The 19,906-nt window shown below is 34.4% G+C and overlaps 1 long non-coding RNA gene across 1 annotated transcript in view; it reads left to right on the forward strand.

The window, feature by feature from the left end:
* Positions 1 to 19,906, forward strand: part of LOC140742254 (uncharacterized) — a 290,795-nt gene that overhangs the window by 756 nt on the left and 270,133 nt on the right. The window lies entirely within an intron of this gene.

Here is a 19,906-nt window from a genome sequence, read left to right on the forward strand (position 1 = left end):
CAAATATAACATTTTCGAAATAAAGGTTTTAATCCAGACGTTCTCTGTAAGGTGTGCGAGAGAAACATACTCGTAATAGAAAAGTAGTATATATACAGCAATATATTGTAATTACACATCTGACATGAATATTTCAAGACACAATATAAAAAGTAAAATTATTTACACCGCCCAAAAACCCCGTTTTCACATATGTCGATAAACCCATGAATCAGGCTTATTTTTACTAATACAGAAATAATTCGTGAAACAAAAAGAATGAGGGGTCAAAAGCAGATGGTTCGCTTTTATAAAAATGTTGGAGGGTTGTGAAATATGACACACTGTTATTTCTTCGCACACCCGGTCAAGAGTTATTGCATTCCATTATACGCTTTCTCTATCTAAAGGAAGCCATTTTCACTAAAGGAGAACTAAACTGTCTAAATTTTATTCCTCTTATCATTTTATCGCTTGCAAGGAAATTCTTTGTTTCCGAGATTATGTAGGGGCGAAATACGTTACAATGATTTATTAGAAAGGAAATTGACTTTGATATAAATAACACCTACTCATAAATACCAAGTTGTGCTTTGGAAGCCGATGTTTTGTTGGGAATGGTTTTTGTACGAAAATAGGATGGATCATCATTTTTCATAATTCTTTCTAATATAAGTAAGGTAGGTATACTTACTTTGTCCCTGTAGTTCCGGGACTAGAATAGGGCTACGGTATCCCCTGCCTGTCGTAAGAGGCGACTAAAAGAGGGCTTCCGGGGTTTCGGGCGGCAAGAGTGGGAGCTCGAACTATCCAGTAAGCGACGTAAGGACGGCGGTATGTGTGGTCACATACCATCGTGAACACCAGATGGTGTGGGAGGAGCGAAAACTGCTCTCCCAGAGCAGAGCCCGATCGGGGCACAGCGCTTGGAGGACTCCGGTTGCGTTCCGTCGAAGATCCCCGAGTTCTCCAACAAGGTTGAGGACGGCCACTTTGGGGGTTATTTTCTATGCATTATCTAAGTAATAATGTGAGTAAGACAGAAATCAGTGTAATTGTAGTGCCGCGGCAGTCTCCGCTACAAGAAGTTTCAATATCCCTGCCGTTTGATAAAATAATAACTAAATGAGTTAAAAATAGTAGTACTTAGTAAACGAGTTAGACATAGCAAGACTAAAAAACTAACCTTTCAAATTTATACGTATAAAAGTGATCTATCTAGAGATGTTGATCTTTTCCTACAAAGTGTAACATGAATAAAAACTGCAACGTATTACAGGATACATATCAACTGCTAATCTCGGCCACAATGGCTTTGAGGCTGCCCTACTGGCCATTCCTTTCAGCATGTCGCTGCGTAAGAGATTGACAATAGAGTCACTGGCGTGGAAGGGAACACCTTATCTTTACTACATTGTCCCATGTCACATGAAACCAAGTGCCTCAGGCTACGAACGAATATTACATTCATAATGAACACCAAGCAGCATATTAAATGAGTGTAAACCATGTGGGCTTAATCTCCCATCTATATTAATCTAAGGTTCTATACGTAGTCACGTCATGTTTTTGAAGTTGAGTTAGTAGCTAGATTTTTTAACACTGAAGTAGAAAGAGCTTTTTAACCGACTTCAAAAAGGAGGTGGTTATCAATTCGGCCGGTATCTTTTTTTTATGTATGTACACGAATTACTCCGCCGTTAGTGAACCGATTTTAATAATTCTTTTTTTATTGTGTAGAGACGAGCTGGAAGTTGGTCCCATTTAAATATGGTTAGGATCCATCGATGGGTTCTGGAGAAAATGAGGGGAACTCCTCCACCCATGTAAATATAACAGCCATAACTTCGCCGTTTATGAACCTATTTTAATGCCTTTAATTACGTGTGTGGACTATTGCTACAAGGTGGTCCCATTTAAATATTATGATGAGGATCAGAGTGGGTTCTGGAGACAATATCTAACTCCTCAACCGATGGGTTTAATTGACTTTTGTTTGAAGATATTTGGTGTAGGTTTTAATGAAATTGCAAAATCAGTTTATCATTGACTATTTAAAAGTCTGATAATGTGGCTAGGAGTCAAAATATGTAACTCCTCAACCGATGGGTGTAATTGAGTTTTATTTGAAGATATTTGGTGTAGGTTCTAATGAAATTGCAAAACCAGTTTATCATTGACTATTTAAGGGTCTGATAATGGGGCTCGGAGTCAAAATATGTAACTCCTCAACCGATGGGAATAATTGAGTTGTGTTTGAAGATATTTGGTGTAGGTTCTAATGAAATTACAAAGCCAGTTCATCATTGACTATTTAAGAGTTTGATAATGTGGCTCAGAGACAAAATATGTAACTCCTCAACCGATGGGAATAATTGAGTTGTGTTTGAAGATATTTGGTGTAGGTTCTAATAAAATTGCAAAGCCAGTTCATCATTGACTATTTAGTTAGGTTAGGTTGGAACATATAAGACAATATAAAACTAAGCGAGCAGGGCGCGGAAGTGCCCTGCGAGCGGGCGGTTCCAATCAATGTAAATTATGACCTTACCTTCATTCATGATCACGTTTATACAAGTTTATATTGTATTAATATAAATGTTAGTATGTCAGCACTAAACAGGGTAAAAAAAAATTTTAACAAAAAATGCAACCGACTTCTATGTCACTACAAAGTTAAAAATAATTGAAATGAATGTTGGTTTAGTACATATTTCTTTAGTACAAATTTATTATTTCATAGTTTGGGTAATTTTTGATATTCGTTTTTTATGATGCACAATTTATTGAAAATGACTCACCCACTAAATAAACGATAATGTTGGATGTACATAAATATACTGTTGCTAATAGATAGAGACTTCTTTTTGATGTTTCACGTTGTTACACATCAGTAGATATCGTAAGCGAACCCGCGGGAAATTGCCCATAACCGAGTAGGCACTGTATATAAATAAATTGTTACTTCTTATATCGTTTGTACGTATAAAGTGATACTGGATCCACTATTATTAGTATATGTTTTTTGTCATTCCAAAATATTCTTGTAAAAATGTTATTTTCCATAAAAAAATTGCAATAATAAAGTGCAGTTCGTGAATATTTATACCTAAACAAGCTAGAATAGAATAGGGATCCTAATTGCATTGTCTTAGGTGTTAAGTGAAGGTGCTACATTGTAAGTCCTTATTTAATAACATATCCATAACCTAATATCAACCTTTATCTACCCAGACATATATATCCATAACCAAATATCAACCTTTATCTACCCAGACACGTAAATTAGGCAATGATTATATAAAGAAATTGTCATATATCGATTTATTGTAGAAAAGCATTTTATAAGTCTACATACTAGGTACGTCTTTTAAACTAAAACACGAATGTATTTCTGTCTAATTATTTAACACGCATTTTTATAATGATTACATGAGTTTGATATATTCATACGTTACGTTTAAAGAGACCAAGGGCGGTACACTAACGATACTTTCCTTTATTTTCCAGCTAAACGGAGTTCGGCAGTCGTTATGTTGTCAAATTAGACTAACTCGTCCTTCTGTTATTGTTACAGGAAAAAGTGCTATTTCTTTGATGGCGTGACCTGAAAGTTTTGGTGCTATGGTATCAACGTACTAGCTCATTTCTTTTTGTGTGCGTCTTGACTTGAATTCCGATATTTCCGTGTAATTAAAACTGTCGCTCTAAATTACTATCACCTTAATAATTATAGACACGACAACTTATAATTATGTAGCCAATCCAAATTATAAAGAGTATTTAATACTTTACTTTATATATGAATATTTAGGTACTTCTTGAATAAAAATGTACGAAACAAGAGAAGTAAAAAATAATGTTGCGTTGTAATAAGTCTAATAGCAGCGAAAAGTGTTATGAAGAAAATCGAGCTGCGAGAAACGACGGCCGTAAGTCGGCGCTGAACACAAATGCGAAACAAAACTTGTATTTCATAAAAGATTTTTAAAATGGAATACCTACAATATTTCAGCCTTCAAATCTCAATAAATCGTCTAGGCGTGGTAACGAGCTCACTGCGGCGTAGTCTCTGCGGATACGTATTTTATTGGATTCACTGAAACGTTTTTCAGGTCCAAAGGATTATTTACGAGCGTCTGCGCTCCCGCTGCAGAAATGCAGATGGACACAAGTATCACCTGGCTCTACTCGAAAATATTCCACCAGACTTATGCCCACTTATTTATTTGGATCTTTTTCAATTTGCGCTAAAGGAAGGAATGTTTCGGATTTACAAATTCAGTCAGAGTTCTCGGTGGTAGAATAATTAAACAGAGATAGCTGTGCTCTAAGCTACTTTTAATGATATTTTTTCTATCATATTAATATATTTGTGAAGTCGAAAAACAAGTAAGATTTGACTTAGTTTTCAGATATGCTATATCATGTAGGCACATATTTCCGACTTTATGGAGAAACTAGTTTTTGCCCGCGGCTTTGCCCGCGTTTAAAAGAAAATAATATAACATATAATCGATTATGATATGAAAATAATCGATTTTTTTGGTCCAAAAGATCGATTCTCCGATTAATGGATCTTAGATCGGCATCCCTAGTTCCCGTGGGATTTCCGGGATAAAAATTATCCTATGTCCTTTCTCGGGTCTCAGACTATCTTTGTACAATTTTTTATTAAAATCGGTTCAGTGGTTTAGGCGTGAAGAAGAGACAACCAAACAGAGACAGACAGATAGAGTTACTATACGGACTTATAATATTAGTAAGGATATTAGTAAGGACTAGTAAGGATTGAGTGGAGTAGAGTGGAGAAGTGTGTAAGTAGTCACAAAACATCATATGAACTTCATGTTTGATTATAATATATTCTGATTATATTCTTTAAAATATTGATATATTTAATACATATATTATACTAACAGAAATGTGACAAATAACAGTATAAAGTAGTAAATAATCGTACAATTAGGAAGCAATCTAATGCTAGTTACTCGCAGTTGTATTTAGGTATCTATTGTCCGTCTCCTGGTATTAAAGTACAGTCACAGGTGCTACACGTGATTAATTGGTCTCGAGAGGCGGCAGTTACGGCCAAACTATTTATTTATAGTACATCACGTAAGGCCCCGCTACGGAGGCAGGCTTCTCGTTTTAAATCCGCCGGGGATACAAGCTTTCGATGTGTTTTCTTCTATTTTTCTCAGAGAAAACCTTAAACCTGATGGGATTTTTATTATTACGGACATGGGCAAGTGCAATATGGGTGTGTGTAATCTAATGTTACAAGTTCCTATCCAATACCCGACTTCCGACTCATTGATAAATCTATACTCACGTAGTTAATATTCATAATAATTAAGAATTAAGATTTCTATTAATTTTTTTTTGTATAGTTAAATATCAAGTAATATCATGATTTATGTCTGAAACTATAAATACAGTCGACGGCCAGTAATTTGTCTGGACATTAATTTCGCAAATGTTACGTTTTAAAAGACAAATATAACTTTGGATCATATTATTTTGACGTTTATTAAAATTGCCGTCCTATAAATAACCATCTTAAAATAATAACTAAGTCCTACTTTAACTTGTCCACAGACTCCCTTGACTCAGAATTGCAACCCCTGAAGACTAAGTTGGTACGTGTCATCTAAGTTTATCTAGCTTAGCATATCATCTATATGCAAATATTGTTGTTATATGGGCTAAACATACGTTAGTACTTCTGAGAACTGAGTTTGAACGCCCCATTTAAGGTTTCTTCCTTACTAAGCTCTTCAAACCAGAATAGAGCAGTACATACTTTTGGGGCTATAAGATGTAGCGGTAGTGCCTACAACGGCAAGCCACACAAGGTAGATAATTTAAAATTTATTGTAGGTATTTTAAATATCAAGTTTATAAAGGATTCGATTCGCAGGTATATAAGCTGCCAATCGTACTGCAAATGGTCTCCTTTATGTGATAGGATTTGGGTCGCGATCCACAAAGCCGCTCTACTACGAGTTTGCTGGGTTTTCTGCTCAAATTTCTTTTGACTTCCCTTTTTTCGACTCCACTTAATGCTATGATGCTTATATGCCAAATTAAAATGTTCGTTTAAATTTGGAACTGCTTATAAACTCGATGCCATTTTTTCTTCACAACAAAAGAAAAGAAAACAATCCTTTTACAGTGCAAAAATCACTATATTTTTATTGAGATGAGTGTCTGAACTCGTTTTAGGTTTTTTATCTACTAAAACAAGCAATCTCCGCCGCCCTTGAATATCAGTAACTTATTCGAAATATAACAGACCATTGTGTAGTACTTCCATTCCTAAAAAATAAGTTGAAATGCCTCATAACAAATTAAATTATGCGTAACATTCTACAAATAAAATAAAATTAGGATAAAAATAGCGCCGTGTTGGATCAAATTTAGTTACAACGCCTACTTTTCTTCGGCTTAACAAGTTATTCTTATTAGGTTACATGGTCTTGTTAATTTTGTCCTCAATTTAGTTTAATATTTCTTTTTTTTATAATATAAGAGTAGCAGACGAGCATGCAGTCCACCTGATGGTAAGTGGCTACTGCCGCCCATGGACATCTGTAATAAACTCCAGATAGGATTAGATATTCCTACCTGAGGTCGGCCACAGATGCGCCGCTACCCCTGAGGACTAAGCTGGAATGCCTCGGAAAAGTCTTTCTCCCTTACCACACCCTTCAAACCGGAACACAGCAGCACCTAACACTGCAGTTATTAGGTAGAAATAGGTGTGGCGGTGGTGCCGCCGGAGTCGAACCACAAAGGGTTCTACCACCTTCAAATAATAACGTTTTACTCGTAAATAGAAGTTAGCTTGGAAGAAAATGTACTTTGTAAATATTATGGATAATTACTTATAAGATAAATAGGTATAAAAGAGATCTTATAAGAACTCGTAATAAGTAAAAATATATAAAGCTTTCAAAAAATCAAAACCCCATTCAAATTGGATCAGTAGTTTTTGAGAAAGTCGCACACATACAAGCTTATATACACACATAGCTCTTTTTTGTCAATTAAAAACAATACAGATAAATCAATATACTCTTTTCAATACCCCATGTACTCGTATGTTGTATACATATCTATATTGATTGATAATGATCAAGTTAAAATTACCTACTTAAACAGTAGGTTATAAATATTAATAGTTTAGCTGTAAGTATTAGCTGTATATTATACTAAATTTTAAAAATGTTTCACATAATGTAACACATCTAATGTTATTGATATTTAAATACGGTGCGCTCTGTATTCGCAGTCACCGCTGGCTCCTCGCGATAAGTATAGGTTTATCCAACTGCCGCTTGTTTTATATTCGGCATTCCAAGGCTCGCAGGCTTAATACTGTCATGGGGCTTTTGTTCCAATTTCTCGTCTATAACGATTACAAAGTTAGGATAAATTATGGCAAAAAACTGCGTGTAAAAATGGGTGTAATGTAAAAATAATGATTGGTACTATATGTACCAATTTGGTTGCTTTTATTATAAACAAATCTAATATATATAATCTAATATATATCTAAATCTAAATTTCTTACGTACAGTTTAATTTCCTACTTATAATGGCAGTTACAAAAATATATATCTTTTTAACAAAATGTAAGCACAAAGCTCCTGAATATAACTCTTTGTCTTGTTCATAATGTCCAATCCTAATCACAGAGAAATGCAAAATAGCTACAAATTAGTTTAGTAATGTGGTAAATGTTTTGCTTGCATTTAGCTTTACATTTAGGAGTAGTACAGGTGGTGGTGATTAATTGTGGCGGGTGCGAGCCACCCTATTTACAGCTTTAGAGCGGCAATGCCCGACAAGAATAAGCCACAAGGGGTATCGTTGATTTCTGATGTTTACTTTATAGTTTTGGTTTTGAGGTTGTAACATCCCTGACTAAAAATAGACGTGACCTTTTGTCCGATCCTGGACAGAGGTTTATTTGTTACTGAGAGACAATAACAGCAAAGCGATTTATAAAGATACAAAACAGTTTAAAATTAATTTTCGTTTCAAAATAGTTCGTCCACAAAAAATACAATTTTGCTTAAGTAGATTTATATTATAAGGTAAGTTATGCTGATTTATACATGCAAACCTATTTATTTGATTTTGGCAGTAGTAAAATGTATTTAATTTACATAACAAAACAGTTAAATATTTTGTACATACAAGTGTTTCTAGATTTACTTTCAAAACCAGTGTACTTTGTGCAGGTGATAGTAATTTATCTTGGCGTGTGCTAGCCTTCATATTTATAGCTTTGGAACGCCACTGTCCTGGCAAGAATAAGCCACAAATGGTGTCGTTGATTTCTTTGCACAATGTTTACCTTGTACCTTGTTTAAAGGCACTAACATTTGTAGACAGGAATAAAAATCAACTTTTCATATAGCCTAAGTAATTTCTACGGAGTATTTTTTAGAATTAAAACGAAGTGTGATATAAATTTTAATTACCTTGATAACGATTAATTTCGTAATATTTTGTTTGTACTTTCAGATTTGGAAATGGTGTAGGTACTGCGTACAAGTTTTTGTAATAAATGGGATCGAACGCCCCGACAAGACTAAGCTATGAGATTTAGTGATGTCTGATGTTAAATTTATGTATTTGTTCTTGTGTATATAAGTGTTAAACATTAATCCATAAACGATAGATAGAAAGACGATCTTTTATGCTTTTTATAATGTCGAGTTATATGAATTAGGTTCCACAAGACCTATGTCAGATAAAGATTATTGCCATCTGATTCACACATCTAGTCCACACTAGCTTATTGATTAAAAAACTGCACGGCATTAAAATTTATTCAATATCTATAATAAGGTTAAAATTTATAATTTGATTTCTAAGATCTAAATTAAATTAAACTCCATGGCAGGACTTAATCCAGCAATGAATATAAGGTTTACCTATATTTATTTTAGAAACATTTTGTACCGTTTTCACAGGTGGAAGAGTACAGATGGTGGTCGTGATTAATAGCAGAAAGTGTGAGAGCTGAACTATTTATAGCGCACCAGGCGCCACTGCCCGCGCAAGAATAAACCACAGGGATGCCACATTGATTTTACTGATTTTATTATGGAGCCCTTTATTTATGTGAAGGCGTAAATGTATGAAGAATTAATGTTTCAGGTATAAATACATTTTAATATATTCAGTATATTGTTAGGGCTTTTGTATATAAGTGGCTGCCTGCGCAGCGTCAATCGTCAGATGTAGTCGTGAGCTGCCGTCGGTGGTTGTTAACGACAGTCAGCTATGATCGTTGGTAACCAGCGACCGTCGCCGTCCGTTGCCGCCTGACGATTGCGGTTGTCGGCGACCGTTGGTAGCGGGCAGCGTAGCGGGCTGTTATTCGTATTTGTATGCTATTCTTATATATAAAATTCTCGTGTTACAATGTTAGTTACCGTACTCCTCCGAAACGACTTTACCGATTTTCACCAAATTTTATATGCATATTCAGTAGATCTGAGAATCGGCTACTATCTATTTTTAATACCCCTAAGTGATAAGGATTGTTCACCCTTAATATTTTTTATTTATATGGCAACACAACGTTTCAACACTATATGTCAGTATTTTTACATATAGCTTGTTGATTAGGTAAATGATAAATTAGCTCGTAGTACGCCGTAGCACCGTTTTCGCTTCGTAGCGCTTATAGTCTGGATATATAAGAAGTCGACGTAGTGTCCATTGCTTGATCGATCAATAGAAGTTCTTTTATAAAAAACGAGAATGCATCTGATGGTACTTTTCGATACTAGATACGTTATTAAGGTCGGTTCATATGTACTCGTAAGTCAGCAGTGTAAAGGCTACGTTACGAAATATTTAAGAAATCCAAATTAAAGTCTTGTACAGCTTAAGAATCGGAGTAGTTTTTATTATTCACATTATCGTGATTTACCGTGTAATTTAATCAAATGAATGAATATTATTGAGCTTAAGATATGGTCTATTTTACTGATGAAATACCAAAATGTTAAGTTTGAAACTCTATTTAGTTACTTCATCTATGAAATATACAAAATCCCATCGCATATTTTCGGTATCCTATGGTACCTATGATACGGGTGGGCAATTATGCAACTCAGCAAAACGTCTGTGAAATACGAGTTCCTTTATTTCGATCCCCTTTAATTCTAGTGGATTACTAGGTGTAGCAACTGCCGGACATTTAGATGGAAGAACCCTATTTATGGCTGGCACTAAAACCCAGGTTGTGGCAATAAGCTTATCGTTAATGTAGCAAAGCTAAAAATACTTGTAGTGTACCGATATTTGTACATTGTTTCAACTATTCCCAAGTTTCTGAGCTCGTATCGATTCAAAGTTATTCATACGCCTTTAAGAAAGTATGCCTGAGGCGTTTGATTCTTTTTATGTCAAACAACGTGTTTATAGAGTGAACAGAGATATTGTATTTTATACAAACGCCGATTTGTGTGCACATACAAACACGTGAAGAGTTTGAGTTTATTCGAAGTTGAATATCGTTAGACTTTTAAAACCGATCATATTTATTGTGTATTTTTATTCTCGAGTATGTAAGCAACCATATTCATGGAGGTTTTATGTTTGATATTATATAAATACCATATTATAATATGTATTCGCATAATTATTTTGCTTCACTCTATACGATTTTTTATGAATAATATTTAAGGATGTAAATCATATAACTTGATTTACAATTGAGTTCCTATTTACATTAGCTTTCAATTTCGTACACATTTATCTTCTTCAAGCAACCATTTTCCATTAAAATTTCCAACTTTATGTGCAGTAATTAGAACTTTAACTTCCCTTATTAAGTTCCAATTTGATTATCTCAGCGGTACTGCAATTTTCTCTTCGGCTGAAGTCTTCATAAATTAGATATAGATATAATAAGAGAAAATTAAAATATATTTACTTCATTTAAGACGTCGTTTTAGATAATAAATATGGCAATAGTCGTCAACCTATACAGGACCATTGCTAGGTACGGTTCTCCTCTTATATCGAGGAAGGTTTAAACTATAATTTAGGGCCCTGGCTAAGTGTGGATTAATAGATTTCACACAATTTTGAGCGTTTTAAAGCGCACTCTGGTTTCCACTCTTCTGGAATTGTTGTCCTTCATCGGTAAAGCCAAGTGATCATTTATAATATCGATAATTGAAAAAAAAATATTGCAACAAAGTTTTCTATATCTACTTTACAATATTCATAAAAAAACATTGAAAAAAGGAATACAAATAAATAAATCACTTTAATGTGAACAGCACAGTTATCGACCGGACTTTGTTTTCTCGGCTTGCGGTCAGTAGCACTACCATGAGTTTACAAAAGTATTACTCGCTAGCGACTGCGTAAAATAAATGTATGAAAAATTGTACAGCGCCTCTGGTGGTTACTCGTAGAACTAAAATCCGTAGTGGCGTAACTCGATACGTAAAAAACCTATCGAAATCAAATCGCTAGCGAATGTCATTATGATCTATTGCCATACAAATTCGGTCCCATGAGTCATTAATTTGACAGACGTTGTCAAGAAATACCGTAACGATAGTATTTATGTTATTCACTAGCAAAATGACAATAGTTTTCTATTTACAATTTCTATAGTGGCGTTTCTATGCCAACTCATGGTAGTGCTACAGATGACAAGAAAGTTAATGTATTTACTGAAATACCGCGAATCGTCTGCTCAAGTTATTCTTGTGTAACTTTATTCCGTTCAACTTAAATGTGTCCACGGGGCAAATATTCAATTCTCGAAAGTACAAAAACCGTAAGTGACGTCTGTTTTCTATTGAGTTTTAAAGTTTTAAAAGCAACAGACTGTTGTAACTCCATGGCGGACAAAAGACTACCATTTGAAAGAAATGAGTTCAGAGCTCGGCCCACGATTATTCCTTCATTGGCTTCGGAGGCTGTTTTCTTTGGGCGTTAGTACTCTTATATAAACGAGAACTCCACCTTTTACAATGACGAAGGAATGAATAAAAAGTTTGTTATTCTTTTTCGTCTGATTTTATTTATTTTTGTTTGTAGGTATTCTTTATATAACCTCCTTGTAAAGGTTCGTTATGATTCACGATTCACGTGATGTTAAATGGTCATAACAAAAATGTGGGAGACATACTTTTCCGAGGCGTTCCAGCTTAGTCCTCAGGGGTAGCGGCGCATCTGTGGCCGACCTCAGGTAGGAATATCTAATCCTATCTGGGGTTGATTACAGATGTCCATGGGCGGCAGAAGCCACTTACCATCAGGTGGACTGCATGCTCGTCTGCTACCCTTATATTATAAAAAAAAATGTTACGTTATATTTATGTATAGTAAACATCATTGTCTAACATATCATTGTATAACATACTTTATTCAAATAATAGAATAGAAACTTGCATTTCATTCTTAAATCTCATTTTCAGCAAAACTTATATTTCTTTTATTTAATACTTACATTTCATTTCATTATATTACTGTTATAGTACTTCTTTTTATTCTTATTGAAGTAAATTCCATATTTTAATTAAATTTGTACCGGCCACTCATATTCATACAAATGAAAAGAACTGAACATCCTTTGACCTTTTTGCACGTAACATACTCCTCTACTTTTTATTCCAAGAGAGTGCAGATGCCAGATTTCATTTACAGTATTTTAAAAGTGTAATTGAATTGAATCGGGGTTAAAATTAACTCATATCTGCACAGAACCACATACTTTTAAGGCGCTTTTACAGTTACAGTGGAAGAAATTTATGTTAATTGAGTAACAACGGTTAGAATATAGAGCATGCTCACATAAATGAATTTGTGTATTGGACTAATAAAATATATTGTTTTTTTTATTACAAAATATTTTTATAACCGATATTACCCAAAATATTTTTATACGAAAGTCCTAAGACTATAGGAAATTAATTTTAGATTTAGACCAACTCTATAATAAGAGTAAGTATACTCTTTGTATATTTATAGAACTACACGCAATATTTTCGAGATAAAAATAAATATTGTTATAAAATTACACTCGAAATAAATTCAGCAATTTCCAATGCGGCTTATTAGCTTAGTGGCTGAAAAAATGTAGATTTAAAAGTATTTTTTTTTATTTTTGTACTGTGCAAGTAACCTTAAAAATTTAAAATCATGTACATAAGTAAGTACTTTTTCTTATTTTATGTGAAGGTTTACATCTAACACCAGTTATTAAAATTTATTAAATTACAATGTTTTTTACCAAAGTTTGATTTGACTTTTCCCGCCTACTAGAAATTTTGACCGTTGTTAGACTAGAATTTGAAACATTGATTAGATTATTAATAATAGGCTTTAATTTATATATACCATCACAATTTTAGATTGTTTTTTTTAAGCTAGTTTCCTACTTACCGTACTTAACATTAAGGTCAGCGCGACTTATTCAAGATAAAAATAAGTTTATTACGTAAATGTTTATCAGAATCAAGCCCAGAGGTTCCACGAAGAAGCAGGGGCAAACTGCGACGTAGTCACGCCGATTGGGTTTCTCCAATAGATCGTTTTGGATAACTTACTCCTCTCGTACCCTCAGAATTTTATAAGGGGACCTGCAGTGTAATAACATTTCCATAATACACACAGATATAGAAAGAAAAGCACGGCTTAAATCACTTTTGACTTTTCATTGGTAAACAAAGTTTGTATGCACAGATGCGAGAATCCAATAAAAGTAGGGGAATGGAAAGAAGCCCTGAAGGGGACGGATTTCCCCAAAGTATTAAGAGTAAACTAAAGTCGTGGAAAATAAAATTCATCACTATTGCCATTTTCAAATGTTACGGCATTTTGGGCACTGACCATATTAGAACGCTATACTTTAAAATCGCTATAACCGCCATGATCCGTATGTACTATTTAAGTTAGAAAATACCTTTTAACACTCACTGTAAATAACATTGAGATATCAGGCTAAAACTAGAGATCAAGCGAGTCTAGTTCCATACAACCCTCATTTATATTTTCAAAAGATTAGTTCAACAAACTCTTATTGCATTTTGTAGTGCTCGCTCTGTATACATTTGTAGTCTATTAGACGGTTGGCAACGGTATAGACATAAAGGAGCTCTTAACATGTAATAAATGTTTCCTAGCTACAATAAAGTGGGAGAACTGCAGCGCGGTGCTTGCTGCGGTCTCGTCGCCTTCAATGCTTCGCCGAAATTATAATAATAGTATATTCAAATTACGGTACTTTTTGCGAATACTGTTTATATTGCATTCAAAATGTTTCTAGGGATACTATTTTTGTGCGGAAAGCCGTAGTACTGATGATCTAAAAGGATTATCATAGAATTTAAAGAGCTTTGAAATCTAAACCGCGGGCGGATCTTCACTCTACAGTCTAAACATTTTATACATATTTAATATCTGATAAGAAATTATGGGTATCTTTTGTAGGTATAAATTAAATTAAGTTAATTTCTTCTTTTGTCGCCGAGCTAACTGGCAGTTGCAAGAGCATACGACATATAATATCATATACATATACATACAAAAGACATATAATATCATATTGGCAATACTTGGCAATGGATCAACCCTGTCACAACTGACAACATCATGGGATTATGAGAGCTCAACAGCGCCTTCACAAATTATGAATCTCGTATAGTCAAACTGTTCATAATGCATGTCGAGTTCTGCTAAACTTACCTTATGAAATCATTAGTGTCATATTTTACGAAATTATTAATATCAAGGCAAAGCCAAACTCCTACAAGAAGAAATAGTAACGTGTTTCCTTATTTAACAAGATACAGGAAAAATGATCCAGGTTTTCTACCCGTATGATAACTTGATCCGATTTATATTTGGATTTCGTACAGACAGTGTTCATTTCACTCTAGATGGACTTCATTTGTGACTCGTTACATAAAAAAAATATCTTTGTTTCCTTGCGTAGCTAAATAGAATTAGTTAGCGAAACACAAAACAAACACCAACTGTCTCTAGATGTCTACATACATATAAAGATTACATTACGACTGTTGTTATCGCAGCCGCAAGCAATTTGAATCTATTACTCGTACGTACTATGTAAATTTAATACTAGTGTCTTCCCTAATCTTTGAACACTTGGACTGAATTCACACAAGTTTTTAGGAACTACATTATGAGACAGTGTTCAAAAACAGCTTATCGTGAACACACGCTATTCCTACAACTACATTATGCAAAGCCAACGACACGGCGTGTCTTGAAAGTTATGTTTGTGACACAGTCGGTGATGGCTGGCACAGGTAGGCACTTACCTAATGTACAATGTGTAGCACTACCATGAGTTGGCATAGAAACGCCACTATAGAAACTGTAAATAGAAAACTATTGTCATTTTGCTAGTGAATAACATAACTACTATCGTTACGGTATTTCTTGACAACGTCTGTCAAATTAATGACTCATGGGACCGAATTTGTATGGCTATAGATCATAATGACATTCGCTAGCGATTTGATTTCGATAGGTTTTTTACGTTACGAGTGGCTCACACTACGGAATTTAGTTCTACGAGTAACCACCAGAGGCGCTGTACAATTTTTCATACATTTATTTTACGCAGTCGCTAGCGAGTAATACTTTTGTGAACTCATGGTAGTGCTAGTGGGCACATCGCCTCTGTTCACGGGTTATGTTTTTTGGGTAATTTAACGACTTTCATTAAACCATATAGTATTTACACGATTCCCGCTGCGAAGAGCAACATACACCAATCATTAATCATCTATCATTTACAATTACTTGGATTGCTCCAAGGATTACTGATATATTATTATTACTTAGTTAAATAATATTTATTAAATGCTTTAAAAATATGTAAAAAAGGTGTAGTTTCGTTCTTTAAATACAGTGCATAATGTCATTAGAAAAACATTTTAAATATATAATATTTTTCTAAAATTAAAACGTCTGTTTTTATACATATAGTTATTACTCTAGTCCTACTTCACCAGAAAGAACAATATTTATGTCTTTTCAACGGCAATCGAGCATTGGATCGATTGTTAGCGCAATCCAGTAAACCGGCCGTAACATCTATCTTTTCGAGTCGCGAAAGTAGAAAATAGAAAGGTAATTGGTAATCCAGCCGATGGATCGCTCATATCATTTATACCGAACAACTACATTTTTCAGACGGTTTTTTGTTGGATTAAAATAAAATAAAATTGACAGAACCAATGGTTTAATAAATGGAATATAAAAAAGTAATGCTGAAAATAAATAATACTGGTAGTTGTAGACATTATTGACGAAACGATGGTATAATTATGTTTACGGTAAAATTAATCATACTTTTATTGCAATCAAATATGCTCGACGCCAAAGCCTGTTTTTTAAGGTTATACAACAATAACATCTTTTTAAAAGTTGAAACAATCAGAAATTAACCGTTATTTCCATTAAGTAATAAAAAGTTAATAGAACATTATTTGGAATACAATATCAGTATGATGTGATAAACAAGACTCGATTGAAATCGATATATCTACTACGTCACATTAAACCTGACAAGCGTATTTCATGTCAAACTGATATGATCGTATCTTTGGAACAATATTTTTTATACGACATTAGGAAAGCGATGGAATCACCGCAGCTGACGGCGTAAAATGCCGCGAGGTGAGTCACTTCATTCAAACTTTTGCCAATTTAAAGGAAAACTTTTGTTTACACACAAAAGTTGATGTCAAGACCTTTTTGTTTGGAAAGGCACGGTGTAATTGCGGTTAATAATCTTGTTTGAAGTCCGAAGTTCGAATAGCCATGGACGTTAATTTTACTCAATTCTAGAAAAGAAGTATTTGAATAATTACAGAGGCGTACAAATTCGATGATTCAAATTACTGGCAACCACTGCCTAAAAAATATAATTAAGTGTTCTTAAAAGAGACTTGGAATCAGTCTGGCAGTTTGGGCATTAATATCAGAAAGAAGCCCTGGCCCTCGGATTAAATAAATGAAGTGACTAATAATTAATTGGACTTTCACCCTATTTTCCGTTCGGCGACAATTAATTTCCGGTGCCGACGAGAAAAGAAACCCTTATCACAACCGTTTCGCACTCTTCGTTTGGAGTGAAGTGACAATTATGCTATGTTTCTCGTTGATACAAAAATATTTTTGCGTCACAGCACATATATGTATATGTATTTGTACTGGTGGAAATATAGCTTCTAAAATACATGTTAATTTCATGTGTAAAGTTTATAACATCCAACAAGGTTGAATCTCAACTATATCCTTGCATTGCAAAATACGATTACATTGTCAGGTCTTAATTTTTTAAATGTTTTTCGTTTTTAAGTAAAATAGGTAGACTATTTTGTATCTGTAACGATATTATCTCACAAGCGAAAGACGTCTCAACCATTCATAGATTAATTAGAAAATAATTTAAACACAATCTTCACGCAATTTTGTGGCGTTACCTAAGTATACATTTTAAAATAACACCATAGTATACCAAGATACAGAATATCAAAGTAATTTTACACAGCGTTTACACTTTAACGTATCTAAATAAGGTTTATTTAGCTATTCGGGGCTAATGTGTGTCGCGCGTTAACGTCAGGGCAGACGCAATAACGTGTGATTTATACACCGCAATTGAACAGTAAGAGTGGCCAAAACGTGATGCAGTGTCGATGCAGACGTGAAAATGGCTTATATTGATATCTGGAATTACACCACATATTCACGACCTAAATTTTACAGCTATAATGCTATATTTTAATATGTAATGTTTTTTACCCATTATCTACTAGTATGTAACTGGGTCGAAAGATCGGCAAAAGAAATTAAAAAACGCGTGTTGTGAGTACCCGTTACATATTAAAATGTCTGAGTTCTATGATAATATTGGTCTAAAATAATTTATTGCTTAAATCAAGTGTTATTTATAATATTAGAGTAGCCAACGAGCAGGCAGTCCATCTTATGGTAAGTGGCTACTGCCACCCATGGACATCTGTAATCAATTCCAAATAATATTAGATACTACCCGAGGTCTACTACAGGTGCGCTACCCCTGAGGACTAATGACTCTAAAAAGTATATCTCCTTTACCACACCCTTCAAACCACAAGACAGCAACCTCGGACCACTGAGAGTTCTACCACCTTTAAAATGACGCACAATTAACCTTCCATTTGTATCGTCAGGACAAGGATAATACTAAGGTATAAACCATTACCGATTACTATTTTCAGAATAAAACCTTAAATTCAATTTCGTCTTCCAAAGATTAGAAAAAACATTTTTATAAGCTTTTTTATTTTTCTTAGTAGGTAGGTAAGTTTGGATTTTTTTATACTAACTCGAATTAATCTGTCGGTTATCGTTTTGTAGTTATTTCTACTTTAAATACCTTAAAAAACACCTACATATTATTATTACTTTTATTAAGAGAATGCACATAAAGTGGAACTATTTTCATCAAACGACCATAATGGCCTCAAGGAAAATCCTAGGAAGCATAATGTTCCATAACAATATCAGTAGCCGAGTGCAGGATAAAATATGTATAAGGTAACGCTTACTTCATTATAGTGAAATTCTACTACAGCGACTACAACATTTTAAACCGACATACAACAACTTATATTGAAGTTATATTTTTTACGCGTTTGAAGAAAATACATCAAAATGTATATTTAACGGAGGACGTGCGAGCCGATGTAACACATATTTTTAGCGTATAACAAAGTTCCGCGCACGATGTAACACATAATCCATAAATGGCGGTGACTATTTACCACCACATTAAGTGAATGCTCGTTCGTTACTTTATTTAAATAAAATGTAGAGAACAATCTACCGTTAGCGGTCAGTAGGCAGTTCGTCTAGAGCGCAAGAGCTCTAAGTGGGCTGACCTTACTGCTGGGGTTCCACAAGGCGGTATACTTTCTCCTTTATTATTTTCGTTATTCATTAACTCCATCACTACACTTATTAACTGTTCGTATCATCTATATGCTGATGATTTACAATTATACGAGTATGTGCAGACAAGTATCGGCGAAATTGACACAGCTATTCAGACTATCAACAGTAACTTACAGGCCGTGAAAGATTGGTCTAGTCAGTATGGCGTTTCTGTCAATCCCTTGAAGTGTCAGGCCATTGTAGTAGGTAGTTCGAGACTGCTGTCTAAAGTCGACTTTGCGAATTTACCCGCTATTACATATGACAATATCTCTATTCCTCTGTGCAATGCCGTGAAAAACCTTGGGCTTGTCATTGATAGTAGTTTGAGCTGGCGAGTGCAAGTCACCGAGCTGAGCCGAAAAGTAAATGCCACGCTACAATGCCTATATCGGCTTAAAAATTTTCTGCCGCACAGAACTAAAGTTGCGCTAATTCACAGTCTCGTTCTGCCTGTTATTGATTACGCGGATGTGTGTTATCGAGACCTGACGGATGAACTTCTTGATAAGCTAGAGCGCCTTCTTAATAATTGTATCCGACTTATTTTCAACCTACGTAAGTATGATCATATCTCTAAATATAGACGTCAGCTTAAATGGCTAACTATTCGTCAAAGGCGTAACTCTAGAATTCTCCTGGTACTGTATTATATTTTACATGATCCAGCTTCTCCCCCGTATCTAAAGGAAAATTTTCAGTTTCACTGTTCGTTTCACGGCAGTGGACTACATTCGTCCAGAATTCTTAAAGTCAATATTCCGCCGCATAATAGTGGTTTTTTCCAGTATTCCTTCACAGTACAGGCGATACTACTTTGGAACGCCCTGCCCGAAAACATCAGGAAAGTCACTTGTAGGAACATCTTCAAGAGAATGGTTCGAGCGTTACTTACGCATGTCCTCCAATACTTGAGTCT

The sequence above is a fragment of the Epargyreus clarus genome, unplaced genomic scaffold, assembly GCF_041222505.1.
Source record: "Epargyreus clarus isolate Ecla_fem2 unplaced genomic scaffold, WU_Ecla_fem_2.2 ptg000005l, whole genome shotgun sequence".
In the NCBI taxonomy this organism is placed as follows: domain Eukaryota; kingdom Metazoa; phylum Arthropoda; class Insecta; order Lepidoptera; family Hesperiidae; genus Epargyreus; species Epargyreus clarus.